This window comes from Pseudophryne corroboree, chromosome 6, assembly GCF_028390025.1.
Source record: "Pseudophryne corroboree isolate aPseCor3 chromosome 6, aPseCor3.hap2, whole genome shotgun sequence".
Taxonomy (NCBI): domain Eukaryota; kingdom Metazoa; phylum Chordata; class Amphibia; order Anura; family Myobatrachidae; genus Pseudophryne; species Pseudophryne corroboree.
The window spans coordinates 166952646-166965738 of NC_086449.1; positions in this window are offsets into that span (position 1 = coordinate 166952646).

Here is a 13093-nt window from a genome sequence, read left to right on the forward strand (position 1 = left end):
CAGACTCAGTCTAGAAACTGCCCGAGGAGACGGACATCTTCGAGAGAAGGATTTTACACAGATAGTGGCGAGATTCACACCAGCTCATACACAAGGCAAACCAAGCTAACTAGCTTGAAACATCAGCAACGGCTGAACAATACTACTTACCAAGTAACAAAACAGTACTTACCAAGAACTAAGCAGTACTGAACTAAGTAACCACTGCAGGATCACGAAGCGCTGGGCGGGCGCCCAGCATCCTCTAAGGACTACGAGAAAAGGATTTATCGGTAGGTAATTAAAGTCCTATTTTCTCTTACGTCCTAGAGCACGCTGGGGTCCACATTAGTACCATGTGGATGTACCAAAGTTCCCAGAACGGGAGGGAGAGCGTGGAGGCACATGCAGAACTGATTGGCCTCTGAGGACCTGAAGTTTGGTCAAAGTATCGAACGTGTAGAACTTTGCAAACGTGTTCGACCTAGACCAAGTAGCCGCTCTGCAAAGCTGTAAAGCTGAGACACCCTGGGCAGCCACCCAGGAAGAACCCACCTTACGAGTAGAGTGGGCCTTAACAGACGTAGAACACAGCAATCCTGCCGTTGAATACGCATGCTGGATAGTGAACCTGATCCAGCGAGAGATCGTCTGCTTAGAAGCAGGACACCCAAGTTTCTTGGGATCATACAGGACAAACATAGAGTCCGATTTTCTGTGACGAGCAGTCCTCTTCACGTAGATTTTCAGAGCCCTTATAACATCCAAGAACTTTGATGAAATTGAGGAGTCAGTAGCAACTGGCACCACAATAGGTTGGTTGATATGAAATGCCGACACAACCTTCGGAAGGAACTGTGGACATGTCCGGAGCTCAGCTCTATCTTCATGGAAGATCAAGTATGGGCTTTTAAATGACAAAGCCCCCAACTCCGACACACGTCTAGCAGAAGCCAAGGCCAACAAAGTGACAGCCTTCCACGTGAGAAACTTGACCTCTACCTCCTGTAGAGGCTCAAACCAGTCCGACTGGAGGAACTGAAACACCACGTTAAGATCCCAGGGTGCTGTAGGCGGCACGAAGGGGGATCTGGATGTGCAGAACTCCCTTCAAAAAAGACAACCTCAGGGAGGGCAGCCAACTGTTTCTGGAAGAAAATGAATAGGGGCGAAATCTGGACCTTTACAGATCCCAACCTCAGGCCTATATCCACACCCGCTTGCAGGAAGAGGAGAAACGTCCCAGTTGGAACTCCACCGTAGGAAATTTCTTGGATTCACACCAAGATACATACTTTTTCCAAATGAGAGGATAGTGATTAGACGTTACTCCTTTCCTAGCCTGTATCAGGGTAGGAATGACTTTGTTCAGAATGCCCTACGAGCTAGTATCTGGCGTTCAACCTCCATGCCGTCAAATGTAGCAGCGGTAAGTCTTGATAAATGAATGATCCCTGCTGCCTGCTGTCTTCCCGAAGAGGACTCGGCTCTTCTAGCAGCAGATCCAGAAGATCCACGTACCAAGCCCTTCTTGGCTAGTCTTGAGCAATGAGGATTGCCCGAACTCTTGTTCTCCTTATGATTTTTAGAATTCTTGGAATGGGTGGAAGTGGAGGAAACACATACACCGACTGGAACACCCACGGAGTCACTAGGGCATCCCCCGCCACGGCTTGCGGGCCCCTCGACCTGGAACAATACCGCCGAAGCTTCTTGTTGAGACGAGAGGCCATCATGTCTATTTGAGGTACACCCCAAAGACTTGTCACCTCCGTGAACACCTCCGGTTGGAGGCCCCACTCTCCTGGACGGAGATCGTGTCTGCTGAGGAAGTCCGCTTCCCAGTTGTCTACTTCCGGAATGAAGATTGCGGACATGCGCCAACGCGTGTTTTTCCGCCCAGAGGATGATTCTTGTTATTTCTGACATTGCAGCTCTGCTCTTAGTGCCACCCTGTCGGTTTATGTAAGCCACTGTCGTTAGATTGTCCGACTGCACTTGAATAGCCTGATTTCATAGAAAATGGGCCGCTTGGAGAAGCCCGTTGTAGATGGCTATTAATTCAAGAATGTTTATCGGCAGGCCGGCTTCCAGACTTGACCACCTTCCTTGGAAGGTTTCCCCTTGAGTGAATGCGCCCCAGCCCCGGAGACTTGCATCCATGGTTAGAAGGATCCAGTCCTAAATTCCAAACCTGCGGCCCTCCAGAAGGTGAGGTAATTGCAGCCACCAGAGGAGTGAGATCCTGGCCTTTGGCGACAGACGTATTCTCTGGTGCATGCGCAGATGAGATCCCAACCATTTGTCCAGGAGATCCAGTTGGAAGGACCGAGCATGAAATCTCCCATACTGCAGAGCCTCATAAGAGGCCACCATCTTTCCCAGAAGGCGAATGCACTGATGAACCGACACCCGGGCTGGCTTCAGGACATCCCGGACCATTGTTTGTATCACCAACGCCTATTCCTCTGGAATAAACACCCTCTGCACTTCCGTGTCGAGGATCATTCCCAGAAACGACAACCTCCTGGTTGGTTCCAAATGTGATTTTGGAAGATTCAGGATCCAACCATGTTCCTTGAGAAGTTGGGTCGTGAGAGCTATGGACTGTAACAGCTTCTCCTTGGACGATGCTTTTATCAGCAGATCATCCAGATAAGGAATTATGTTCACCCCCTGTCTGTGGAGAACCATCATTTCCGCCATCACCTTGGTGAATACCCTCGGTGCTGTGGAGAGGCCGAATGGCAGGGCCTGGAATTGAAAATGACAGTCCAACAGTGCGAATCGGAGATAAGCCTGATGCGGCTGCCAAATCGGAATGTGGAGGTACGCATCCTTGATATCCGGGGATACCAGGAATTCCCCCTCCTCCAGACCTGATATCACCGCCCTTAGAGACTCCATTTTGAACTTGAACTCCCTCAGAAAGGGGTTTAGTAATTTTAAGTTCAGAATGGGCCTGACCGAACCATCCGGTTTCGGTACCATGAAAAAGTTCGACTTGTAACCTTTGTTTTGCATCTGGGGAGGAACTGGTACAATAACCTGTGCCTCCACCAACTGCTGGATGGCTCCCTATAGGGTAGCCCTGTCTGCTGGTAAAGCTGGCAACCCTGATTTGAAGAACCGATGAGGAGGGAGATCCTGAAATTCCAGCCGGTACCCCTGGGTCACAATATATTGTACCCAGGGATCAAGGCCGGACGACACCCAGACGTGACTGAAATGTCTGAGTCTCGCCCCCACCGGCCCTACCTCCGGGCCGCGCGGTCCACCGTCATGCTGAGGACTTTTGCGAACCTGAAGCAAGCTTCTGTTTCTGGGAACCCACGGCAGCAGGTTTCTTGGATTTTGGACGACCTCCTCTAAAGAAGGTGTTGGACGGTTTGGCCTTTCTTGTTTTAGTAACCCGAAAGGACTGTGATGCAGCTGAAGAAAATGGTTTCTTCGTAGCAGGTGTAGCTGAGGGGAGAAAAGGTGACTTACCCGCTGTAGCCGTGGAGATCCACGCATCTAACACTTCCCCAAAGAAAGCCTGACCTGTATAGGGTAGGGTCTCCACACCTCTCCTGGATTCCGCGTCGGCAGACCACAGGCGCAGCCACAGTCCTCGACGAGCTGAGACCAACATGGAAGATATTCCTGCAGCCATTGAACCCAGGTCTTTCATGGATTCCACCATAAATCCTGCAGAATCCTGAACGTTATGTAAAAACAATTCAACGTCACTTTTAACCATTGTATCCAAATCCTTAAGTAACATGCCTGACCACTTTACTATGGCTTTGGAAATCCATGCACAGGCAATAGTAGGTCGCAGTATCGCCCCTGAAGCCGTGTATATGGATTTGAGCGTAGTATCTATTTTGCGATCAACCGGCTCCTTTAAGGCGGTAGATCCTGGGACAGGTAAAACCACCTTTTTCGAGAGTCTGGACACAGACGCGTCCACTATGGGTGGGTTTTCCCATTTTTTCCTATCCTCCTCAGGGAAGGGGAAAGCAACCAGAACCCTTCTAGGGATCTTTAATTTTTTTCTCCGGGTTTTCCCACGCTTTCTCAAAAATAGCATTTAATTCTTTGGACGCAGGGAAGGGTAGCGAGGCTTTCTTATTGTCAGTGAAGTAAGCCTCCTCAACCTGCTCAGGTGTTGTATCAGCAATATTCAACACATCCCTGATAGCCTCTATCATCAACTGCACCTTTTTTGCAAGAGATGCGTCCCCCCGCAGCACATCCCCATCAACGTCTGCCGTGTCAGAATCGGTATCCGTGTCATCTTCAAACTCCTCACCCTCACATACAAGGCCATCTCTAATTCCACTGCTCCCTACATCTCCAACCTCCTTTCCCTTCATACTCCCTCCCGCCCCCTACGGTCGACTAATGACCGTCGCCTCTCCACCGCCCTGGTCACTGCTTCCCATGCACGAGTTCAGGATTTTGCCCGTGCTGCACCCCTTCAGTGGAACGCACTCCCCCGCTCCATTAGACTCTCGCCGACCTTGCAAAGCTTCAAACGGGCACTAAAAACCCACCTATTCATCAAAGCATACCCTCCCGATGCATAACCCAGTGCTGAAGCCGCGCCTCCACCCCCCTGCCTCATGCCGTGAACACCTCAGCTTTGCTTGCATACTGCCATCTGGCTACCTCCCACTTACCTGCACCTCTTGTCATCTGTCTGTCGCCCCTCCCCACTAGATTGTTAGCTCTTCAGAGCAGGGCCCTCTTTCCTCTTGTTATCTAAGCCCTCGTCTCGACACATTTCACTCGCAGCTCTCCCCTACTCAATGACCATCTTTATCCTGCTAGTAAAGGCTCATCTCCATCTATGGCCACCAGCCTCTAGTAGTACGATGATCACTCCATCAATACTTACATCTTAGCTGTATTATGTCTTGAGAACGTGTGGTGCTCTATTACCTGTACTCTATTTCTGTTAATTATTTACTGTAATGCTATGTTTTGTCTCCCTGTACTGTCCTTTGTACGGCGCTGCGAAACACATGTGGCGCCTTATAAATAAAATGTAATAATAATAATAATAATCTTGCATAATCTGGGCAAGAGCACGTTTGTGGGAACCAACAGAGGGGGACCCTGAGGTAACAGAACCGGACCAAACTGCCATAGAGTTCTGTAAAACCTGAGTTGCAGATTCATTCTGTGCAACCCTAGTAGAAATCTGAGTTATCACAGATTTGATAGAGGATAACAATTCAGGCTCCCTTGCTGGTATCTGCACTAAAACAGTGCAATCCTGATTATTTGGAATGAGATCATCCTGAGAGGACATATCCTCTGCAGCATATGACACAAAGGGGCAGATGTATTAAGCTTGGAGAAGTGATAAAGCAGTGATAAGTGCAAGGTGATAACGCACCAGCCAATCAGCTCCAATATGTAAATCGACAGTTATGAGCTGATTTGCTGGTGCATTATCACCTTGCACTTATCACTGCTTTATCACTTCTCCAGGCTTAATACATCTGCCCCAGAGTTCCTGGACATAGCTAAATGGAGACCACAGACACTCTCCACACACACACACACACACACACACACACACACACACACACACACACACACACACACACACACGAGGCTAGACAGAGTTTCACCCCCAAGAATGGCAAGAGAGACACAGAGATTGGAGCCAACCCACACACAGCGCTTTCAAGGTATAGGAGGGAGACCCCAACCAATGCTGACTGTGCACCTTAATAGGTTACACAGTCTTTACACAGCTTCCCTCCCCACCCTTCTACAACCCCCTGGTACCGTAAGAGATAGCTGGAGTTGCTCTGGAGGTACTGCTCTTCACTGACAACGTTTCTGCATGCAGGAAAATGGCGCTGAACGTTGCTGGGTCTGCTCTGAGAAGCTCCGCCCCCTTAATGGCGCAGTCTTCCCGCTCTTCTGGAGATTATACTGGCCAGAGGGATTGTGCTGGCAGCGATCCCGGGACCCTGACAGGCTTGAGAGGTCAGTGTAGGGTGTAGGCGCTGGCTCAGGGCGCCCCTCACAGCAGCGCACTATGTACCGCTGAGCCCTGGAACGGTTAGTACTGCGCTCCATACCCTGTTGCCGCCATCTTCACACCAGCTCCCCGCTTGCTAGGGGGGCCGGTAACTCACTCGCCACTGATCTTCTGGCTCTGTAAGGGGGTGGCGGCATGCTGCCGGGGTGAGCGATCCCCTGTGGCGGGGAACGTTATATCCCCTCAGGAGCTCAGTGTCCTGTCAGCGGAGATAGTGGCTCAGACCTCGCACAGCGGACAGCACTCCCCCCTCCCCCCCTAGTCCCACGATGCTCCCTGTAAAATAATAAACTCTAAAATCAGGATTTTGGTACTTACCGATAAATCCCTTTCTCCGATTCCACAGGGGCCACTGGAGCGTAGTTACAATGGGGAAATAGTAGGTAGTAATTGGGAGCTGGCACTTTAAAATTCTCACACTATGGCTAGCTCCTCCCCTACTATCTCCCCTCCAAGCCAGTCTACGTAAAACTGTGCCCGAGGAGAGCTGGAATAAACAAACCGTAAGGTAGAGGAGGTTAATGACGCCCTGTAAACCAGGATAACCTAAACCAAACCTGGAACAGAACCTGACAAAAAAAACCAGGCTAGCCTGAACTCAACAAGCAGTCATATGGTGATCTGCAAACCGTTAAGCAAAAAACAAGGAGGAACAGCGCTGGGCGGGCGTCCAGTGGCCCCTGTGGAATCGGAGAAAGGGATTTATCGGTAAGTACCAAAATCCTGATTTCTCCTTCATCCACTAGGGGCCACTGGAGCGTAGTTACAATGGGGACGTCCCAGAGCTCCCAAAAACGGGTGGGAGAGCGCTGAGAGTCCTGTAAAACCACTCGGCCAAACTGTGATGCAGAGGCCGCAAAAGTGTCACACTTGTAGAATTTGACAAAACGAATGTCGGTCCGACCAAGTAGCCGCCCGACAAAGTATTCATGGAGACCCCACGGGCAGCTGCCCACGAAGGTCCCACAACACGCATATAGTGCGCTGAAAAGGAAAACGGAGGTTCCCGAGCAACCGCCAAGAAGACTGTCTGATGGTCAGATGAATCCAACAGCCCAGCATATGCGGGGACCCTGGTTATTTAGTACGGGAGTATCGTACAGAACAAAGAGGAAAAACACTTTGTCGAATAGCCTAAGACCTCTGTAGAGAGAGTCGGCGAGCCCTGACAACATTCAAAGAGGACTGAAAGACACTAGTGTCAGATTTATATGAAAAACGTACATCCCCTCTGGAAGGAACGACCGCTGAGGCTGAAGCTCAACCGGGGGAGTTGCCAATAGAGTACTCCCTGAAAGAGAGCCCGAACTTACGGCCGCCAGGCAAATCTCTTTTGGAAGAAAACCGAAAAAGGAAGAGACCCAAAATTTCAGGTCAATGTGGTTTGAAGCGCAGCCATGCAAAACCTCCCAGAGAAAACCAAGATGAAGGCTGAATGGTAACTGAAAGAAGGGGAAAACCCCTTTTTATCCTTATTATGTCCCTTAAAGTTTTCCAAAAGTGGCAAAAGCGAGAAGAGGTAACAGACTTCTGAAATCGGGGCCCAGTAGGCATAACCGAACTAGGGAACTCCTCCCTTCTGAGGTCTCGTGAACAGTCACACGTTTAAACGAACTCAGTGTAAGATGAACAAAGAAAAGGACCCTGTTGAAGTAGACAGTCCAGTCGAGGTAGGAGCCAAGGCTCCTCTACTGACAACAGGTGTCTGTATCTTCAAGTCATGCGCGGCCCAACCAGAGCCACGGAGAGGACTAGCACGCATATTTCCCTCCTGTGTTATCGACCGTGAGGTAGAATTAGAAAAGGAGGCAGGATAGAATAACCCGAAACTCCCAGGAACCCCGAGGGCATCCTCGGCTATTGCCGCCAGAACTCACGTCCGAGAGTAGGAAAAGGTTAAAGAGTCAGTCAAAACGCCCTGAGGTCGATCCAAAATCTACGCCCACAGCGGACCAGCTGACAAAACGCCGGGGAATGTTCCCTCACCCGGGAGTCTGACCTGGTAGCTTGACCTGGAAAGAAAATTGTTGTCCCCCGCTCAGAGGGGAATGTAGGCGACCACTCATTGCGTTGCAGCTTGACTGAAGAAATAGAGTACCTGGTACCGAGGAAGGAAAAATCCTCCGACGGACCTTGTTGAAAAAACGTCTATGAGGAGCATAAATTGGATCTGTGTCGAACCAGAAGCTCCTGGATCCTCCGGATATTCAGAAGCCCCTAATGTACAGAGTGGGATAGTAGTAGTAGATTGTCCCATTAGGGAACCAACGTCACCTCCTGCCCTTGAAAAAGAGTTATTCTGTGATCTTTCTGAACCCTGTGGGAGCGGAAGAGAGATCAAAAGGAAAGGACTGACAGTGAAAATAAGAATCCTATAATGCGAATCTGAGAAAAGCCTGATAAGGAAAACCCAGCGGAAAACCGTAAACAGGCATCTCTGAAGACAAAGGACACGTAAAACTCCCTTTTTTGTTCAAACTAGCGATCACAGACTGAAAGGATTCTAAGGCCAGAATAGGCCTGGCCGAGCCAACTTGCTTCGGAACGTGAAAAGAAAACAAAGGCCTGAGAACTATCCCGATTCAAATGATCTGTGAAAAACAGGGAACAACACCCTTTGCGATTAGAAGCATATGGAGCGCCGCCTGCATTATGACTCTCTTGTCATTGTAAATCGGCTGATCCATGCCGAGGGACTCCTGAGACGGTTGTACCCCAAAATCTAGTCTGTAACCGCCCAAGCATTGTCCCCCTGTAGTGGGTGTATAGGATGAGCGAAAATCAGACTGGACCGAGGATGTTGAACCTCTGCTTCCGCCTTTTAACCCCGAGATCCCCTGGCTACGGAGATATCGCCCGTGTGGAGTCAAAAGCTTGAAAAGGCACGGAAAAATCTAAAGGAAAGACCGATAAAGGTCTGTCTTGGAGCTTGGGCAGTAGTAGGAGAAATCAAAGTGGACTTACCTCCAATGGTTCAAGAAATCCTGCAGAAAGTTTCTTCCCCTGAACCATCTGCCCCGTAGGATTTCATGTTCACCTGTCACTGTCGCAGCCCCAGAGGTCGTCGGGTTAAGACAGCCCAATCGAAAATGCAGGTTCCGAGTCTGCAGACGTGGAGACCTCCAAAGAACATAAAGCAGAATCGTGATTCTGACCTGTACCGAAGTATCAATTGATTCTGATGCGAAACAACCTATAACCTAGAGGACAATTGTTCCACAACCTACCTGCTCCGGACCAGGTAGAAACCCCGCTGCCGTATATGTGTCTTCGGTGGATCCCTGAGCCAGGTTGCCTCAGGAAAACGGCAGCTTGTTGGACCGGCGATACATCGAGGGGTATACCCTGGAGAGGTTCTGATACCCTTTCCTGCCGCCTGCGGGGAAAGGATAGGAAAACAAACATTGTTTGATACCTGAAATGGTGTATTCGGGTGTCTGCCGGCCGCCTACCGGAGCCTGCCCAGCTCATCCGAAACTGGACCAGTCGCTGTCATTTCGTCATCGGCGTTGAACCCTGATGGACTTGACGTGTCCGTCTCCTTTACCTGCAGTATCAGCCGAACTGCTGTCTAATGCACCTGGATATTCGGAGACACTGGTTCCGACTCCACAAAAAACAGACATCATTAGTATTCTAACATGGAAGGTTAACAAGGTTCCTTTAGAAACCTGGAGAGGTGAAATGACGTACCAGGACTCTGGTTAATAGTGACATTACCTGCATAATCTGAGCTGTTCAAACAGGAGTGTCCTGCAGGTGCGTGGAGGGCTAAGCAGATGGCTCCACCGCATACTTCACACTTAAGAGGGAGTTCTTTGACTATCCCAGGTGAGACAAACGAAAGGAGAAAAGGTGGGTTAAATAAACACAGCCCTATGTAAGGTCTGCACTATAATGTGTAGAGACGTACACGATTCAAATAAACTCTCTGGGGCACCGGAGACCTGAACCAGTAGCGCTGCGCTGTGGGACCGGAGTCTTAGCCCTAGGCTATAGGATCTCCCCTTAAAGTTTATTTTTTATTTTTTTGGATGTTCAGATACCCGCTACTAGCGTACTGAGCCACAGCGTTATTTGTCTGATGCCTTAAACACATTCCCCAAATTACTAATAGCATTAGTAACTAGTGACACCAAGGAATCATAAAGGGAAGGCAACACCCCGCCCTGTATGTAGTGTACCGCTAATTTAGGTGTACCAGATGTTTCTCGGAGGTTGCGCTGGCTTTCCAAAATGGTGACCAGCCTGCGAGAAAAGATGGGGGGAAAATGTTATGTGGCAAGGTGAGGTATTCTGTTATTAGAAAACATTGCGGAAGTGTTTGTTTTATCCCCTATATATGGTATTGTATGGATATATCTATATACATACCCACACACACTTAAATATATATATGTATATAAACCTATTATATATATATATATATATATATATATATATATATACACACACACACACACACACACACACACACACACACCACAGTGAACCCAACCGGGTAGAGAAATACTGTGTTTGTGAACCTAATAGGGTATATAAATACTGTGTAATAGAGCAGGTTCCCTGATCTACATGTATAAAATGTTGGGGACTGCCCTGTAGGGAGGAATGTAGCTATATTTCAGCACCACAATGCATACAAAAACTAAAAACCCCATGATAAAGCTAGATATTTATCTTATATAAAACCCTTTGTGAGGTCTAAGAACACTGTACGCTATTCACGTATGGAGTACCGTTAGGGTACGCTCGTTGCGTAGCAATCGCTTAGCCGTAGTCGAGACGCTCAAGCGTCACGTTCGCTCACGGCCAAGAGATCACAGGCAGGCACGCTATTGGCTGCCGTCTAACGTAATGATTCGCTATAGCGTAGCGGACGCTCGGGACCACGAGGAGATCACCAGCGGCGCTGACGCTCACAATGTTAAACCTTTATATCTAAACCATAAACAGTATATTATGCAGTAAAACCTTAGTGTAGAAATAGGGTGTAGATGCAACCTAGTGTAACCTTATTAACTCAAATGCTGTTCGAGCGTCACCGACGCTCTGAGAATACTAAACACTATAAGAAATACACAGATACCTGGGCTTAGGGTCCAACGCCTAATAAATATATATTATGAATGATATACTTGCAAAAGAATTAACACAATACAAGTCATACACTACAATATAACATAGACTACCTAACCAGATAACTACACAGGAAATACAATACAATACAATTACGTTTTAAGGGAAAATAAGAGAGAAAGAGGAGAAGAGAGAGAGAGAGAGAAATGGCCCACAATAACAGTAAGAACAGTATGGTTGCGGAGAAACACTTACGCACAAGGGGAAACGATCGCATGCGCCTCTGGACATCCAGCTCCCGATTTTCAGCAATGATAACCGTTGAAGAGTGAGTGCTGGATGTGATCGGCTTGTCTATTTATGCCCCACACACAATACAATTCAATGGTCCCTACAATCTCATTGTTCATTGGACACAGGAATTCCTCCTCGCATTATAACAAAAGGTCATAGGTTGATTCATACAGGTGGGCCGTGACTATTTCCAACAGCTCAGGTGGGAGGGAAACTGGGTTTCCCGCCGCACGGATAAGTAAGTGCAAATACAGTAAATGTTCATAAACTTCTTATGTCCATAACTATTCGCACGAGCGATTAATCCGCTTCAAACCAACACCGGAATATTGCTAATTAAATACTCTTCCGATGGGTACTAAACACCACTGTATTACTCCTGTCTGTCCCTTCGTATCAAAGAGGGATTTCTCTGTTCATGAACATTCTACATTAACCAAACTTTCAGAATCTATCAAAGGGACCATGATCTACAAAATACATTATATAGTGAAAATATGTAACGATTGAGTCGCACGCTACGATCACATAAACTCTACCGTAAATACGCATACCGTGCGCCTGCGGGTGCCCGCGACTGTGAGTATGCGCACGTACGGGAGAGCATACGCATGCGCAGCACGGACCTGTGTGAGGTGCAAATATGGTAGTGTGCATAGAGATATTTTTCTGACTTTGACACCCAGAGACAGGATCTGTTGCCTAGAGACAGTAACCGAGCTGGGAGCCCGCTGTTATAAGCCATCACCCCCCCTCATACCTTGTACTATGCACATAATAAATCCTCCCTGCACAGCCAGGAGAGGAAATGAGCTTTGAGCGGCCCGGAGGGCGGGGGACTGTGGAGCGGCGATGTTATGCTGCAGTGGCCGGGGAGCGGAGAGAGCCCGCCGTACAGAGCGGGAGTTAGCTCCGCCCCCCTGCTTCGGCGCCAAATTTGAATCCGCTGCATAGACAGCGGAAAGGGTCCCTCTATCCCCCGGCCGCCTCACTTAGAAAATGTATCTCCCCGGCCGCTTGTATGCTGCGGCCGGGGAACGGAGAATGTAAATGTATCCCCCGGCCGCCTGTATGCTGCGGCCGGGGAACGGAGTGTATCTTCCCTGCCGCCTGTATGCTGCGGCCGGGGAACGGAGAATGTAAATGTATCCCCCGGCCGCCTGTATGCTGCGGCCGGGGAACGGAGTGTATCTTCCCTGCCGCCTGTATGCTGCGGCCGGGGAACGGAGAATGTAAATGTATCCCCCGGCCGCCTGTATGCTGCGGCCGGGGAACGGAGTGTATCTTCCCTGCCGCCTGTATGCTGCGGCCGGGGAACGGAGAATGCGGCCGGAGAGCGGGGGGCCTGAGCCCGCCGAACGGAGCGGGAGTTAGCTCCGCCCCTTGTATTACCCGCGGGGAGATGTATTTGTATATCACCCAGCTGCCTGTCTGCTGCAGCCGGGTAGTGAAGAGCGCTAAGCCCGCTTACAGGGCGGGCTGAAGCTCCGCTCCCCACATAATGGCGCCAAGTTTAAATCAGTAAGTGCGCCTTTTAGGACGTTCGTTTAGAGTCACTCACAAGCTCCTGATAACAAAATTTATCCGAAATCTCTTGATATCAATTCCGCACCATGTCCCCCAAACTAGGAGACCATGATGTGCCATACATTAAATCAAGTAAAAACATACATCAGTCTGGAGGGGGGGAGATTG